Source organism: Phyllostomus discolor, chromosome 3 (assembly GCF_004126475.2).
Source record: "Phyllostomus discolor isolate MPI-MPIP mPhyDis1 chromosome 3, mPhyDis1.pri.v3, whole genome shotgun sequence".
Lineage (NCBI taxonomy): Eukaryota > Metazoa > Chordata > Mammalia > Chiroptera > Phyllostomidae > Phyllostomus > Phyllostomus discolor.
This window is the reverse complement of record NC_040905.2, coordinates 186,402,193-186,419,930: the sequence shown is the minus strand read 5'-3', so window position 1 is coordinate 186,419,930 and position 17,738 is coordinate 186,402,193. Positions and strand designations below refer to the sequence as shown.

General features: G+C 56.9%; 1 protein-coding gene across 1 annotated transcript in view; it reads left to right on the top strand.

Moving 5' to 3' along the window:
- The first annotated feature begins 1,128 nt into the window (after positions 1–1,128).
- The window catches only part of CORO2A (coronin 2A), a 46,187-nt gene continuing 29,577 nt past the window's right edge, over positions 1,129–17,738 (top strand). The window contains exon 1 of the mRNA XM_036021963.1: positions 1,129–1,325. The gene's annotated coding sequence lies outside the window, so the exon portion shown is untranslated. The remainder of the gene's footprint in view (positions 1,326–17,738) is intronic.

Below are 17,738 nucleotides of genomic sequence, written 5' to 3'. Positions count from 1 at the left end.
GCGCTCAGTTGGCCTACCGAGCAGGCCAGCTCTCGGAGTCCCGGGTCAGGGCCACAGAGCTGAGGCTTGGCAGGCCACCCCGAGGGGCTGGGCTCTGGGTGGCAGGCGGGGAGCCCATCCATCGGGTCTGGGCAGGGCAGCCACCCAGGGAACATGGAGTCTCAGGCTTTGGCCCTGGTTGTTCTCTCCAAGGAGATAAACAAGAGCCCCCAAGTACTCAGTGACTCTAAGCCTCTATTTCCCTCTTATGTGTAAAGTGGGGGTAATCCTAGTGGCCAAATAGGGGAGTTACCAGGATTAAATGCAATAATACATGTGATAGGACACAGTATGTGCTGTCACTCAACAGATGCTGCGTGCCTACTATGTTGCAGGCGTTGTTCTAAGCCCTGGAGATACAGCACTGAACAAAACAAGGAGCTTCTCTCAGGAGAGGCGGAGTGGGTATCAGCTTGGGCTTGGGAGCCACGCTGCCTAGTGTTGAATTATAGCTGTGTTCTCAGCCTTCTGATATGTAAAATAAGTGGGCAATAGCATAACCTCGCAGGCTTGTGTGACGGTTGAGTGAGGTAATGCACTTAAAGTGCATAGAACAGTGCGTGGTTCCGTAATCTTTAGGTGGTGGTTATTCAAAGGCGGGCCCCTCCCCCTGTCCCCAAGCGTCTCCGGATTCCTAGGGTACTTAGGACCCCAAGCCTGCCAGACTGCGCAGCAGCGCCCCCTCCTGGCTACCCCGAGAAGGAAGGAAGTGTCCTTCCGACACTGGGGCGACGCTGCATGCTTTTTTCTCCGGGGCCGAGTTTACCTAGCGCTTCTGTGGCGGGCTCTGTGCGCGCACTTTACCGAGTGGGTAAATTAGATTGACTCCTCTAATTCTCAAATAGCTCTCTGAGGCCGGTGCAATTACTGTTTTCATTTCACCAAAGGGAAAACGGAGGCTCCGGGAGGTCGAGTCCCTTTTCCGTGCCACGCAGCCAGGGACTGGCGGGACGTGAAGCCAGGCGGGTCTGACTGTCCTCAACCTCAGCCTGGTCGCCAGGGAGCCCGCCCCAATCACTGCGGCGTGTGCGCGCCTGTTTTGTGCGTGTGTGCACGCCCCGAGACCAGCCCCGGGGGGCCAGGAGCACAGTCAGGAGAGTGCGGAAGGCGGGGTGCCCCCGCGGGTGCGCAGGCGGGGCTTGTGTCGGCTCCTGCCCCGCCCACCCGCCCCGTCCGCCAGGCTGCGGGGGGAGGAGGCGGTGGCTCGGGGCGCGGGGACTCCGCGGGCGGCGAGGAGCTCAGAGCCGGATCCGGACGCCACCGCCACCTGCGCGGCCGTCATCAAGGTAGGGCGGCCCTGCGCTGCCAGCCATGCCTTCCTGGTCTGCGCGCTGTGTGTGCTGCGTCTCTCTGCTGCACCACCCCGGGAGGGATGCTGGGTCAGGGCGCGCCGCGGGGTCCTGGCGGGGCACGGAGGACCTGGCTTCCCACCCCTCCGCGTGACCTTGCACAAAGCTCTGCTCCTCTCCAGGCCTCAGTTTCCCCATCGGGATAGAGAAAGCAATGGTGGCCCCTTCCTCACTGAGCCGTGAGGAGAGGCCGCCCCAAGGTTCAAGCTCCCGACGGCTGGGGCCTGGATGGGCACTGTCTGCACCGCCCACCCCGCTCGCCCGCAGAGAGGGCCGCTCACCCTGGGTGTGGCCAGCCAGCCCAGACAGGCCCCCTTGTGGCCTGAGTGCTCTGCGGACCGTGTGGGGACTCTCCCACTCCGTATGAAAAACAGGAGGTGGGAACACCCCTCGGTCCCTATTGAGCTGGCCTGGGCATGCAAGGTGGGGCAGTCAGAGTCTGCCCGGCCAAGCCTGCTTTGCCGTCTGGGGCTAGGGGATCCCTGGACTGGAGATGGTGGGGTCCTCCGTGGCAGACTTGCCTGCATGCACCTGGTTTTAGGGGATGATACAGGAAGTCCCTTAAATATGCTCAAGTGCTGGCACCCAGCTCCATGTCCCAGCCGGATGTGATAGGACTGCCTTGCGTCAAAGCGTGGACCCCAGAGGCCCAACAGTGCTACGGGAGCTGTGATTGGGGTGGGCAGTGGGTCTGAGACAGAGCACAGTCTGAAGAACTGTGGCTCGATGATGCTGAGTAAAGACCCCTGGCATCTGGTCCAGCCCCCCTGAAAGATCCCTTCTGGAAGGCCTTGCTACCCGGGGCACACCCCTTATGGTGGGGATCTCACAGGCTGCTCTGGGCACAGACAACATCTGACTCCATAGACAACATCTGACCCCACCTCCCCAGATCTTCTCGCCTCCAAGCTGAGCGGTCCCAGGCCCAGCACTGTTTCTCCAGCCGGAGCCAAAGAGAGCAAGGCAAGACTCAGCCTGGGGCTTGTTCGGACCCCACCCAGGCTAAGGCCAGAATGCATCCCTGCACTTCCTGTGCACCTTCAGCTCAGCAGCTGCCTTAGAGGTCTGGAGCCAGAGGAGCCCTTCGCCGGGCCTTCCTCCTGACTGGCCCTCTTCCCCATCTTCCGTTGCCCGCCCTGATTGAGGCAATGAGGCATAATTTCTGAGAACCAAGTCTGGGCCTTCTGGTCTCTCTTGTCCCCTTCAAGACCTGCTCCTCTCCCAGGAGCGTTCTTACAGCCAAGAGTAAGAAGGGGCCACCTGGGCAGGTGGTGAGCTCTGTGTCAGCAGAAGTGTGTAAGCAGAGGCTGGGCGAGCCACCTTCGACCTCAAGTCTTGGGTTCTAAGGGCTGAAGTAAAATGGCCATGCCCTTGCCTTCTGGCCGTGGTGGAGCTGCACCGCAAATGAGTGTTATTAGCCCTTCATAAAAGCGGACTAAGTATATGTGCTGTCGCTTGCGCGTAGCTCTGATGCATAAGCTTACTTGCTTCCTAAGTCTCCTACCATCGCTACGCGTGTATAATCTGGGCCCCGTTTCCTGCCTGGCTGGTCCAAGCCATTTTGTCCTGGTTTAGGAGCCTGACAGATTCTGATTATCAAAAACTCACCCCGCCCTGGCCGGGTGGCTAAGTCATTTGGAGTATCGTCCCATGCACCAAAATGTTGCAGGTTCGATTCCCAGTCAGGGCACATACTTAGGTGGCAGGTTTGATTCCCAATTGGGGCACACACAGGAGGCAACCAATTGATGTTTCTCTTTCACATTGATATTTTCTCTCTCTCCCCCTTCCTCTCTCTCTAAAATCAATAAACACATCCTTAGGTGAGGAATTTTTTTAAAAATTCATTTCATGCTAATTTTAAAATCTACCATGAAACTGCAAATGTCCAAGCTGACAGGGATCTTGAAAAACCATCTCGTCCAACCCCGTCATTTTGCAGATAAGCATCTGCCATCTCCAAAGGGGATGTGACCTGTCTGAATCATGAGGCAAACCAGAAACCAAGCCCAGGGGTCCTGGTTCCAAGGCCGAAGTGTGAGTGTGTGTGTGTGTGTGTGTGTGTGTTTGTAAACACCTACCATTCAGCAAATGAAAGCAGTCTGTATTTATTCCTATAAAATTAGCAAAAATGAATGTAAAAGGATAAACCTCTATGCTGACAAGGCTATCAGGAATCTCCGGTGGGTTTGATTTTGTGGGACAATCTGACAGCTTGTCACAGAAGTCTATGACAAGGATCGGAATTACCCTTTGCCCCTAGCTTTGGACTCTGAGGACTTCCGCATGAGGAAGTCGCTGTAGACAGGGGAGGCGGGTGGGATGGCCGTGCAGGAGCCTGAGGGCGGCGGAAAGGCCAGGAGACAGGAGTCAGCAGCACAGGTTCCAGGGTGAACTCTGCCTCCCCTGCACTCTGGCCTCAGGCCACGCCCTTCCCTTGCTTTCCCTCCCTTCCCGGTCTGTGAAATGGGGTAGATGCAGTGATCACTGGATCTTTCCGGCTCTGATAACCCGTGTTCTATCCTTACATCTCTTTCACCTGAAGCCTTTATGGGAAAGAGCAGTTCGTGGACAATAATGCTAATGTACAGAGATACCAAAGAATGTCCCCGCCTCTCTCTACCACCATCAAATAAACCCTCTGGGAGGCAGGCAGCTCGCCCGTTTTCCCCTGGGAAGGGGCTTTGTCTGGCCGGAACCTGGGTTATTTTAGAGCAAAAGGTGTTTTTATGTTTATGTTCTTTATCAGAAATCGGGGACAGAGATTTTTCAGGAGGAGCAGAAGATAATTCAGCGAGGTCCCGTATTTATTAAGTCTGCAGCCTGTGCCTTGCCTCCCTGAGACGGACAGGCGGGCGGTGCTTTGCAATCTCACCTGGAGGGGAGGGCGGGGGGCGGGCGACTCCGTTTCCGGGAACTGAGGCTTATTGGGCACCTCCCGTGTGCGAGGCCTCGAGGCGCCTCCCCCGGGGCCTGCGGGCTGCCGTGGGGAACACGTTAGGGTAAATTCTGTGAAATGGCCACTCTCTGGCTGCCGTGGACTCAAGAGAAATGGCAAGTCTATTTGGTTCGGCCCGAATGGAAAAAGACATAATGAAAGGGCAGAGCACTCCCCACCTGCCGGGCTCTGTCCTCCGCCGTCCGCGTTGTTTGTTCAGCCATTCAACCATCCGTTTATTAAGCACCAACGTGGTGCCCGGTGTTTTCTGGGGGGGAGGGGTCTTGAGAGTAGGGGGAAGAAAGAAGAGACCCCAAAAACTCTGTTGTGAGTGATCCTATAATCTAATAAGGAAAAAAAGGGAAAACTAAGTAAAACAGATGGTGATAACCGAGATGGGGCGAATTGACTAGGGTTGTTTTTCTGTCGAGTTTCTGGGGCTGGAAGGGAGGGTGCTGCAGTGTAACCAGGGTGGTGGGGGGGAATCGTGGAGATGCTGGGGAAAAGGCTGGGAGGAGGTGAGGGAGTGAGTGGAGCTGATTTCTGGGCCAAGGGCCGTGGTCCCAGGGTGCTGGAAGGGAGGATGGAACAGCCCATGCAAAAGCCCTGAGGTAGGACCGTGCAGGCCTGTCCAGGGAAGAGCAGGCCAGGGCAGTGACGGCAGGAGAGGGAAGAGGGGGCCGGTGAGAGAGGCCTGAGTCAGAGTGGGTGTCCACCCAGGCATCATGGGACCCTGTGAGTTCTCGAGGGAGAGACTGTTTCTGTTCCTTGTTCAGTGAGGAACACGAAGGCGCAGAGAAGGGACATAACTGGCTGAGACGCCACCCCACCCAGGAGGTAAGGCTGTAGTCCAGGGCTGGGCGAACCGAGGGGCAGGGGCCGGCCCGGCCTGATTATTGGCGCAGCTCCTCTGGGGGCCAGGCAGGGGACTGTGGGAGCGTCCAGGCCACGGGTGATGGGGTCGGCCGGGCAGTGACCGTGGGAAGGGGAGGGGGCGCTTGGTGCCGCAGTGAGGGGGAGGTCCAGCCCAGGTGAGGAGGTCCTCCCAGGAGGAGGAGGAGGAGGAAGCCAGGCTGCTCTCGGGCTTATTGATTTAGCAAACAATAGCATTTCTTATGCTCCAGGTACCCTGTAAGGTTTTACATACATACATTAACCCATGCAATCCTCAAAGCAATCTGTAGGATCGATACTAGTACTCGTTATTACTCCCATTTTTAAATGGGTACATTATATTGTATGTAAATTGTATCTCAATAAAGTTAATTTATAAAGAAGTATATTTGCTTTTTCTATTAGAAATCCTTGATATTGGAGAGTTTAGAAAAAGACAGGAAAAACACAGAAAATCAATTACCCACCCCTTCCTTTCTCATCTCAGACAGTCCATTTAGAGATTTTGGTGTATCTACTTTCAGTCTGTTTTCTGCCTCATCCCCATTTTACAGACGATGGCCCTGAGGCCCAGAGAGGTGCAGCAGCTTCTTGCCCAGGGCCACGTAGCTGAACCCCGTGGTCTGGCTCCAGTGTTCAGGGCCTGGATGGCTGTGCTGGGCTGCCTGCGGGCACGCCCTGCAGTGCCAGGGTCGGTGGGTTCCACTGAGACCACCCCTTCCGCCCAGCCCGCCTTCCGCTCCCCCCAGGTTTCACGGACGGGGAAAGTGAAGCCCAGAGAGAGGCAGGGCCCTGCTCAAAATCTTTCAGCTGCCTGGGAGAGGCCACGGGAGGTCCTGCTCACACAGGAGGAAGTCGGGAGCCGAGAACCCGTGCAGGGTTGATGTGACAGCTGCTTCCAGCCTGGCCTCGGGCCCGGAGCTGGCGGGGAGCTGGCAGGTGGCGTGACCCTGCCCACAGGGGGTACTTGGGGACTGCCAGGGCCAGCCTGTGTTCCCTGGACCCAAGTGTCATTCCAGGGGTGGGAGGCGGCCAGTGATAGGGAGGGAGACTTTGAGGCCTTGCCAAAACAAGCCCGCAGACCTCCTGGGAGGCGTTGTCTCGTGTACTCTGACCGTACGTTTGTTTCTGGCTCTTGGGCCTGCACACTCCTGGGCTGCCTGCTGCCAGGCCCAGCACGGCTACTGTGGGCGCCTTGGGCTGGGGTCTTTCCCTCCCCGCCACCGCTCCCCCCCCACCGCCCCGCTGTAAAGTGGCATCATGGCAGGATGAAGTGAGAGGTAGACAGAAAGTGCTTGCACTGGGCATTGACTCTGGAGCTGCTCAGCGGGTGGCCAGCTGCTGTGGCCATCCCTAAGGCTACCGCCGGTGGTGGCCCAGGCCAGGGGCTGAGCCTGCCTAGCCAGAGCCCTGCCCATGACACCCCTTCACACCTGGCTGGACCTGTGGAGCCCAGTCAGTGCAAGAGAAGCCAGAAATGACCCTCTGGCAATGTCTGGGAGCCCAAGATCACCAAGGACAAGGGACAGAAAGGAGCAAAAGAAGCCACACCTCTGAGGCGGGAGACCCAAGCTGGTCACTGACATGCTCTGTAGGCAAGCCCTGCGGGCCCCTTGTGCTTGTCCGTAAGGTGGGGGTGCAGTTTCCCGCCTTAATAATCGTAACGATCTTCATCCCGGCAGCCATCTACTGAGGGTTTTCTGTGCTTGGGGAGCGTGGGTGTGGAAATAAGCCAGGTCCATCCTTGCCTTCAGGGGTGCCCAGCCTGGGGTGGGTTGGGGTGGGGGGTGGAAGGCTCCCTGGAGGAGGCAGTGCCTGAGCCAGGTTGGTTGTACAACTTGGAGTTGACCAGACTCTGAAGGGGAGGGAAACAGAGAGGTCATTTAGTAGATCACCGCTGGCCTTGAGCCTGCAGTGAGCTTCTCTGAGCCTGAGTCTTTTCATCTGTAAAGTGGGGATAACAGCTACCTGCTGTGCCTAATGTCCAGGTTGTTGTGAGCCTCACAATGCTTTATATGCTATGAAATGGTAGGCGCCTGTTCACTGCTGGGTTTTGTGATGTCTGGGGCCCTGGGAGTTAGGGAAACCCCAGGCCAGCATCTGGGTCTGGGAGAATGTCAGCTCTCTTCTGAGAGGACTATGGTCAAATCCCCTGGGGACAGCCAGCCACCGTTCGCGTACACCCCTTGGGGTAAGAGCTCCAGAGGACTTCCGTGCCAGGACGTGGCAGCCGTGACCTAATCACAGCAGTGCCCTGAGGGAGAGGGGACAAGTCAGCCCAGAAACCCTTCAGGTCAAAAGCCCTGCACCTTGGTGGGGGCTGGGCGCTCTGGTCAGGCCTCAAGGACCTGCCAGGTAAAGAGGTGGAGGGTGGGGGAGCACCGTGAGGTCACCTGTGGAGAGAGGTCTGCAGTGTTGTGTTAACTAGAAAAGCAAAGCAGAGAGCACGGGGAACAGAGCTGTTTTGAAAATAGGGGAAAAATGTATCGAGACATATGCAAATAATACAGAAACTGGTTATCGCTGGATAGCAGGATTTTATTTTCTTTTTTTTTAAGATCTTATTTATTTATATTTAGAGAAAGGGTAAGGGAGGGAGAAATAAAGGGAGAGAAACATCAATGTGAGAGAGAAATATCTATCGGTTGCCTCTCACACGCATCTGACCAAGCACCAGGCCCACAACCCAGGCATGTGCCCTGACCAGGAATTGAACCGGCGACCTTTCGGTTTGTGGGATGATGCCCAACCCACTGAGCAATACCAGGGCTTGTCTTTTCTTTATTTTGAAATATTCGTATGTGATAGACCTTGTATTTCTGTAAAACTTTGGCTATGTGTGATATGTGTTACAATATAATCATAATGTGGATAGTAATCAGGCCAAGCTGGTTTCACCAGGCCGGAGGGTCTAAGGAGGCACCCACGGCACCAGGGCTCAGGTGAGGTCTGGACGACCCCTGCCCTCCCCCCCAGTACTGGCCTTCCGGAACAATGGAGAGCAGAGTCCGGGGTGGCTTGAAAAGTGGGTCGCCCTGGAGGAGAGGTCTCTGGGTGGGTACCAGGACTCTCTTCTTGAGAAAAACTGGGGGTTTAGGTGGCAGCAGGTACACAGTCAGCGCTGTGACCAGACTGCCCCTAAAGCCGGGGACTGCGGGCTACGCTACCAGGGGCATAGGGTCAGAGCCAGACAGGCGAGGCTCCTGCTGGAGTTCCGGCCACCCGCCAAGGGGGATGAGGACTGGGGACAGATTCAGAGGCCATCAGGCTGGGAAGGGCCTGTGCCTGCAGGTTCCCCGATGCGTTACACTTCCGCACCATCACAACAGACCCCAGCAGCCCCCTTTCTCTCCACAGTGTGCGCCCTTGGCTTTGGACCCTGGGCCTCCACAGCCCTTCCTGCCTCTTTGAAAAGGAAGTAAAGAAACCAGGCCACCACTCTCTTTCCTTGGCCCGGGGGCACAGTCTGTGGGAGGCGCCGTTATTGTCCAATCCATTGAGGAAGAAACAAATGGCAGACGGACTCGGGTTATGAGTTGCATTTCAGTTTCAGAGATGTTAAAATGTTCAAAACTGCCTTGAAATCAGTTAGACGCAACACGTGGCAGGCCCCACACTAGACTAGACTCTTCATGTACTTTTACTCATCTAGTCCTTACAGCAGCCTCTGGCTAGACATTCCTGTCCCATGGGTACAGATGAGGAAACAGGAGCCCAGAGAGGTCAGGTGACTTTTGCAGGGTCACACAGCCAGCAAGAGGTAAAACTGGGATTTGAACCCTGCTCTAACTAGATTCTGCCACTTCGTCCTCATCCAACCCCCCAAAGACAGGCTCCTGAGTTCTGGCCCTGGGGAAGAAGAAAATGTTCACACCGCAGAGTAAATCGTATGCCAGTTCGGAAACGCCCCTGTGGACTGGTCAGTAAGTGCCCAGTGCTGTGGGTAATGGGCAGGCCCGGAGGAGGGCTGGGAGGTAATGGACAGGAAGGAGCTCGGAGAGCTTGTTGGTTGGGCCACCTGCCTCATCCCTGGTATGACCATTACCAGGAGCAGCTTGGCCTGTGGCCCCCCTGGAGAGAGATCAGTGACCCGCCCCATACAGACTTTCCTAGATCCTCGCCCCAACTAGCCCGTTCATTCATGCCTTGAAGCTATTTTTTAATTTAATGTTGTGAATGATGCCTTTGTTCGTGTATCGATCACTGTCTGTGTGTGAAGCGTGGCTCAGTGCTGGGGATACAGGGCAGAGCTAAGCGGACGTGGGTGCCGGCCTCGTGGGCTCCCCGACCCCGGGAGATATGGGCAGCAACCCTGCAGTCCCACAAAACCTGGGCAGGTACTGGACGAAAAGAGAGGGCATGACAGTGTGCAGAGTAATGGACCTCGTCTGGCATCACTGCGGAAGGCTGCTTAAGGGAAGGGTTCTGAGCTGAGATCGGAAAAGTGAGTAGGGAACGAGCAGGTGCGAGTGGCTGGGGGAGCGCGCCGGGCAAGGGAGACCAGTAACCCGAGCGAAGGCCCTGAGGCTGGAGGCAGTGGGCTCTTGAAGAGCGAGTGTTGCTCCGATCCCGGCAAGGAGAAACTGGAGAGGTGAGAGGGGCCGTGGGTTATATCATCCTGGAGAGCGGCCTGGGGTCCAGGGCTCGCTCTCTGGGTCTGAATCTATTTTCCTTGATCCATCGGGGGTGCTGGCAAAGGGCTGCTCGCATCTGGCAAGCAGCTGGAGGTGGGGAGGGCACGGTCAGCAAGAGGGTGCTTGAATTAGTGACTTTGGAAGCAGGTGGAACATTTTTGCGTGATGACAAGGTGCAGGGTGTGGCCAAGGAAGGGATGGCAAGGTCCAGGCAAGGAGGCTATTGGAAGATAAGACGGTCCTTGTACCCAGGCGCACAGAGGCTGGCAAGGCCAAGGGACTTGTCTGGGTCACACAGCTAGGAGCTGGCTCTCCTGGCGTGCTTTTCTGTGCTGTGAGTTCCGGATTTCAGAGAGTGGTTCCTTTCTTGAATCTTCCTCTGGAGATGAGAACGTAATGTCATTGAGTCTACCTACAGCCTGGGCTGGAAGTTAGGAGGCCTGGGAAGAGAGCTGTGGCCAGCTGGGGGACATGCAGGAAGACTTCCTGGAAGAGGGAGCAGCTTAGCTAAGCCTTGAAGGAGCTGGATGTGCAGGGTGGTGGGAGGGGCTTATTGGCCAAGGCATCTCGCGAGCAAGTGACTGGCAGCAGGAAGCCTGCGAGCCTCTTCGGGATGGGCGCGGACGCACACCGGGTTTGGCTTGGTCTAAGGGGAACAGCACCGGGCCTTGGCCAGACACCAGCGGCAGGCAGGTGGGGGCAGCCACCCTGGCAGGGAGCCGTGTTGTATCACTGACATTGTTTAGACCTGCAGGCCCATCACGATGATAAAAGAAGTCAGACTTTGAGTTGATATTATTATTCTTAAGCTCTCTATAGAAAATACACCCCCTCACTGGCTACTCCTAGGCTAACTGTTCCCCTCCCTACTGCCCTTGCCACTCCCCAACTCCCCCTTCCTAGCAAGGGGGCCACAGGGACAGGGGCAGGGTTTCAGGCCTGCACCTCAGAAGGCCCAGGACCCGTGTCCACAGCCGCCCACCACCACGCCGGGCCTGGGCTGGGAGGTGCTGGGACCACCGGGCTGCAGGGGCTCCACGTCCAGCAGCGTCCAGGGCTGCCCTTGGCCGTCAGAGCAGAACCCTCTGGCCTCCTAGGTCTCTGCCCTCAAAACAGGACCTGTCGGAGTGTAAGGACAGCAGTGACATGCCTCAGGTTACTTCCCCACTCACAGATGTCTAGGGGAAACAGCAGCCTGAGAGCTGGGCTTGATTAGACCCATTCCACAGATGGGGAAACGGAGGCTTTAGTGTAAAGCAGAGTGACTCCTAGAACTGAGGCTGCTGATGGCCTGCGTCCCCTGTCCCGATAGCACTGGCACCCAGGCTAGGGTGCACATCTCCCTGCCACCCACAGCCACCTCGGAGCCGGTGTGTGATCTTGCCGCCCCGAACGCTGAGCAGCACAGGGACCTGCCTGTGGCCCAGTAAGGGGCCAGTAAGGAGCTGGACTGTGGTTTTAGCATCAAGACTTAGAGGTTTGCGTTTCGTGTGGGATCAGCCACTGAGGAGTCAGGTGACCCTGGACAAGTCACACCCCTCCCTGGGTCCCTGTTTCCTCACTGCAAAGCGAGGGCTGAGACGAAATGAGCTCTGTCGTCCCTGCAGCCTGAAGATCCTCTCCGAGGGCCTCCCCACCTTTTATTCTGGTGGCCTGTACAGTGAGGTGTGCAAGACACTCCTTGGGGTACAGGAAAAATGTTATCTAAACAAGAAAATAATGTTTAAAAGCTTGGGCTCCCCCCTGGCCGGGTGGCTCAGTGGGAACGTTGCCTGGTCCCTCAAAAGGTTTTGGGCTTGATTCCTGGTCGGGACACATACCTACGCTGCAGGTTCCATCCCTGGTCAGGGTGCGTACGAGAGGCAACCGATCAATGTTTCTCCCTCACATCAGTGTTCTCTCTCTCTCTCTCTCTCTCTCTCTCTCTCTCTCTCTCTCTCTCTCTCCCTCTCCCTCTCCCCCCCTCCCTCCCTCTCCCCACCCCCTTCTCTGTCTCTAAAACTCAATAAATATATCTTCAGGTGATGATTTAAAAACAAATCTATTTTTAAAAACCTTTGTTTCTGCCCTGGCTGGTGCAGCTCAATGGATTGAGCGACGGACTGCAAAGCAAAAAGTCACTAGTTCGATTCTCAGTCAGGACACATGCCTGGGTTGCAAGCCAGGTCCCCAGCAGGGGGTGCACGAGAGGCAAGCACAAATTGATGTTTCTTTTTCTTTCTTTCTTTCTCTATTCCCCTCTCTCTAAAAATAAATAAATAAAATCTTAAGTAAACAAATAAGTAAACCTTGGTTCCCACCACTGTAACCTCCCGGTCTCTGCCAGGCTGCTGCCACTTCAGACACGCCACCCCACAGGCGACCACGCTTTGTCTGAGTGAAGTGTGATCTCTCCATTTTCTACCCATTCCCGGGGCAGAGACCCCATAGCTACCTCTGGGCCCACAACATGGGGTCTGTCTTGAACTGGACTTGGAAAATGTGGGTTCGGTTGATATGCCCCAATTTTACCCTTCTATTGTGGGGGCGGCTGGGGCTCTGCTGGCCTTTCTAGCAGCAGAGTCTTGGGGTCTGTCTTCCCTCCTGACAGGGAGACCCATCACGTCCAGCCTAAACCACGGTCCGGAGAAACGCAGTCCCCCTTGCAAAAATCTGAGGCGGCCCAGCTAGGGTGAATGACCCCCGGCCTCACCATTAGAAGCCCTTTCTTCCCCAGCCATCCTCGGAATGTGTGCCTCTGAGGATGACGGCACAGATAAGGGACACACTGTTTGGTGTGCTGTCCAGGCACAGGATCAAAGGAAGCTTTGTTCCCCGTCTTAGAGGACTGTCCTGGGCTGGGGCGCTGGAGACCTGGATCCTATTCCTGCTTCTGCCCTGTTTGGGTGGTCCTGGGGGTGCTGACTCAGTTTCCCCTCCTGCACCCCATGATCTCCTGGGGTATGGCCGGTGCTCCTATCCATTCTGAGGTGTGAAGTCTGGGATGCTTTGGTGGGGGGCGCTGCTCTGCCGAGGGGTTCTCAGGCCCCAGCTGGAGGGACCAAAGGTGGTCTGGGCTCTAAACCGAGTGTGAGATGGGGCCAGCTCGGAGCCTTGGGGGAGGCAACCAGAATGGGGAGGAGAAGGGCAACTGAGCAGTGCAAGAAGCTCCCTCACCTGGAGTGCAGCCACCCCAGGGGCACGTGGCCAGGGGGCCTCAGGTCTCTGAAGGGCTGTGGTGGGGCAGCGGACGTGGCTGGTGGGGACACAGGCAGTGGGGAAATTGTAGGCTTCCGCCCAGCAGGAGGAGGAAGAGGAAGTCTGATGGCCGAGACTGAGACCTTCCAGAGGGAGCCGTGTGGGAAGGAAGGCAGAGAGCTCGGCTGGGTCCCCCCGCTGGGCACTGCCCCCACATGTAATCAGATCATGTGAGAGTGGTCTGCCTAAGAATTAGATCAGATAAGAATTAGACCACGTGTTCTAATGGTGGTTCTCTAATGGTTTTGCCTACATGTGTCGATACAGAACGTGCACAGTTCAGGGGTAAAATACCGTGCTGGACTAGGAGGGCCTCACGGAGGAGCTTTCCCCGCACCAGGCTCTGCTCTAAGGACCTTCCGTGAATGAACGTGTGGAATCTGGGCACGTCAGGTTCTGTGATTGACCCCAGTTCACAGATGAGGAGACCGAGGCACAGAGAGGTTCAGTATCCTCCCCCAGTGCCTTGCTGACTCTTGCCTGGGTGCACTAGTCACCCCCATGTACTGAAGGCACCCTGTGTGCCCGGGCTGAACGCCCTGGTCAGCCTGCCCCATCTCACAGCCCTGCAGACAGAGGCAAGTGCCCGTGTGGTCCTGGGACTTGGAGGAGGCAGTTCTGGGTTTGCAGCTGGGTCTCTGACCCTGAAGCCAACTTCGACCACCTGCCCCAGATGCCCACCGTGCAGATGGTGTGGCCGTCATGGGGACACCTGCCTGGATCCTGAGTGCTGGCCGGAGCCCATATACAATGTTAAGATGAATATTTGAGTGCCTCGGCCAGTGCAGCTCAGCTGGTTGGAGCATCATCCCGTAAACCAAAAGGTCTCGGGTTCAATCCCCGGTCAGGGCGCACAGCTAGGTTACAGGTTAGATCCCCGGTTGGGGAGGGTGCGGGGGCAGCTGAAAGCCCAAGCGATCACAGTTCCAAAGTGGCTGGAGTGAGGAAGTCACTGTATGCTCAGGGCGCCTTCAGGGGACATTGCCTGCGGCCTCCTAGCTGCGCAACCTCAGAACTGTGACTCCATTGTTCCGAGCTGCGCACAGCTTGCGGCAGCCGTGAAACGGGGACAAGTCTCCCCACCCCAAGGTGGATGTGAGGAGCCAACTGAAGGGTGAGCAGGGAGGACTCTGACAATCACAGAGTAGGACCACGGAGGGTGGTTCTCAAAGCGTGGTCCCTGGGCCGGCTGCATCCTCGTCACCTGGCGACTCGCTAGAAATGCAGATTCTCAGGCTTCGCCCCAGACTGGCTGGATCAGAACCTCTAGGATGGGCCCAACAATCTGGTGTCCGTCAGCCTCCCAGGTGACGTCCACGGGCTCTGAAGTTCCAGACCCGCTGCTGCACGACCACTGAGGGAGATGCTGCCTCTGGTCCCAGCAGAGTCCGTCCTGGGGCGAAAGTGCCTCTGCAGCCTGGGGCCCCGACATCTTTCCTCTTCATCCCTCCCCCCCCTCGCACCCCTTCGGGCAGACGGAGCTCAGGGAGGCTGGGAATGGGGAGAAGGAAGGTGGCCTCGCCATCCCCTCTCCTGGCAGCTGCTGCCGGTGCCCCCTGGGGAACTGACTAAGGCTGAGTAGTGGCATTTCTGTCCCTGTCAATAAGCAGGTGAGGGCAAAACAGGAAGGAAGTTCCCGCCCCCTCCCGGTGCGAGGCCGCACTAGGAGACAGAGTGTTGGGCTGCCTGGCAGGTGCGGCAGCAGCAGGCCTCGCTCACGTCTGGGGACTCTCACCACAGGGGCTGGGGCGAAGGGTGAAGGGGAATATTTTCTGGTCTAAAAGCCCCAGCTGCTGAGATGTGGCTTATAGGCCAGACCCCTCCCCTGCCCCACCCCCGCTCGGTTGCTCTAAGAGCCAAAGTCTGTTGAGGCAGGTCAGGCTTTGACTCCTGGTCACCAAATCTGCCAGCTCCGCACGCTCCTCCCCGACCAAAAGCCGTTCTCCTCCTGAGCCCAGACAAGAAACCTCAGAATCTCCCCTCTCCTCCTCACCATGCTCTACAGCCCCTCACACTTACTGGAGCCCGGCATGAAACAAAACCCACTTATTTCTTCCTTAGACACAAGATCAAAGTTAAGAAAGAAAACACAGTCCTTGGCTGGGTAGCTCAGTTGGTTAGAGCATCATCTTAATATGCCAAGGTTGTGGGTTCGATCCCCAGTCAGGGCACATACAAGAGTTAACCAATGAATGCGTAAATTAGTGGAACAACTCTCTTTCTCCTCTTTCTCCCCTCTCTCCCCGCCCCCCCACAATCTTCCCCCTCTCTCTCTGTAAAGTCGGTAAATAAGAGCCCTGGCTGGTGTGGCTCAGTGGGTTGAGCACAGGCCTGGGAACCAAAGGGTTGCCAGTTCAATTCCCAGTCAAGGCACATGCCTGGGTTGCCGGCTGGGTCCCCAGTAGGGGGCGAGTGAGAAGCTACCACACATTGATATTTCTCTCCTTCTCTTTCTCCCTCCTTTCCCCTCTCTCTAAAAATAAATAAATTAAATTAAATAAAGTCAGTAAATAAGAAATATATTTTTAAAAATACAGGGTGGGGCAAAAGTAGGTTTGCAGTTGTTCATATGGAAAAATCTAATAATTAATAAATAACAATACATGACTAAACTCTTTGTTTCGCATACTCACAACTGTAAACCCACTTTTGCCCCACCCTGTACCTTCCCAGGGCAAACATTCTAACTACTTAATTGCAGGGGCTAAATCCACGTCAGTTCTGATCAGGTCACACCTTGGGTCATGAACTTTGACACCTCCCATAGTTTCGGGTGCCAGCTCCGTAGCTGGAATTCAGGGCCCTTGCCCGCCCCACCTTCCCAGCCGTGGCCCTCATTGCCCCTGGCATTCACCCAGATCCCAGCCACACCAGACCCTTGTGGTTTCCTGGATGTGCCTTGCGCTTCCCTGCCCTGCACTGCATGCCCCTGTCTTCACCTCGGCTCTCCACCCTGAGCCACGGTGCTGCCCGGTGTGGCTGAGCACTGAGCCGTTTATCGGGGTCCCCTCCCTCCATTCTGTGCTGGGCTCGCCCCACGTGGCCTTTACGGTTTAGCTCCAGAGTCTGCCCTGCAGCCCCCTCACCAGCTCCCCAGAGTTCCAGCTCCCTGCTGTAGCCTGTTTAGTCTTTTTGCTGTGAATTGGGTTTGCTGGTTACTGACGTCAGCGTCTCCCGTCAACGTGAGCTCCCGAGGGGCAGCGGCCCCTGTCAGGGTCCTCCCTGGCTGTCCCCCACAGCACCCAGGACACGACAGGCTCCAGGAGGGCCCCAGGGATGCTGACAGAACTCACTCCAGGCCCCAGGCCCCTCGCAACAGGGCAGACTGTGCGCCGATTTGTGGGTCTGAGGCAGGGGTCTGCTGACAACAGAATGCAGACCCCGGCCAGGCGCCTACCCCAGGATGGGGCCGGGGAGCTGCCAGCCCGCCTCCTGCTCACTGGGACCCTGAACAAAGCACCCTCTCTGGGCCTCAGTGTTCCTCTCGGCCCAAAGACAGATCCAGAAACTCTGCCCAAGGAATGCGCAGTGGGCAGGGAGCGGAGCTTCCAAGTTGTCAGTCTCATGGAGGTGTCTTCAGAAAGTCCAGAGTCCCTTATCTCTCCAAACGAAACTGCCAGATAAGGAGATTGTGGGGCAATAAATCCGCACGGAGTTTTGGCCAAGGCCTCGGATGGGGACAAACAGGAAAGAGCCCTGCTCGGTGTCCCAGAGCGTGCAGGCAGGAAGGCTCCAGCCCTCTGAGCGCCAGGGCCGCGGCCAGGCAGACGGCTACACCGGCTGTGGCGTGAGCAGCCTGCTCAGCCCTCGGTGGATCCTCTCGGCAGGTGGGCAGGGCGGAGGCATTCCCGTTCTGTGGGCGGAGAGTCAAAACCTGAGAAGGGACGAGATTTGCCCTGGGCCAAGGAGCGAACGGGTGTCAGAGTCGGTGTCAGAATTGGGACTCTCCAACCTGACTGCACATCTGCTAGGAAAGGACAGGCTCAGCCCCCAGGTCCTCAGGCCCCACGGGGCGGGGGCGGGGGGTCAGGAGAGACTGGGGGTGCTGGTGAAAGCGCAGCCCAGGAGCCAGGCGGGTCTCCCCCTCAGCGCCTACCTAGGGACTTGGCCTGTGGGCACACAGAGCAGAAGGGAGGGCGGTTTGGGGATGAATGGATGGGTGGCTGGGTGGACAGATGGATGGACAGATGGATGGACAGATGGAAGAAGGAAGAAACACAGGGAGCAGGACAGGAGGAAGGGGAGGGGCGCCCATCAGCTGAGCGCCTACCTAGCACCAGACGTGTACAGGGTGTTTGACATCTGTTATTTCATGTAATCCCCGGCAAGACCCTGCCAGTTAGCTATGAGGGCACTTCTTTACAGGAGGGAGGCTGAAGCCCAGAGACAAATGAGGTTGAGGATTTGAACCTGGTTCCTCCTGGGCGGCCCTGGAGGCCGCATTGCTCTGTCCCAGCAGCCCGGGAGGCGGTTCTGTTCGGACTGGGCCCAGAGAGGTGTTGTGAGAGGAGGGGACCTCCTTGGAGCCCAGCTAAGTGCCCACGGTCTGTCGCAGGCAGAGAGAAATGGGTGAGCAGAGATGGAGTGTCTGGGAAAACATGATGCCTTGAGGGGAGAGCAGATAAATCAGTTTAGCTCAAGGGGCAG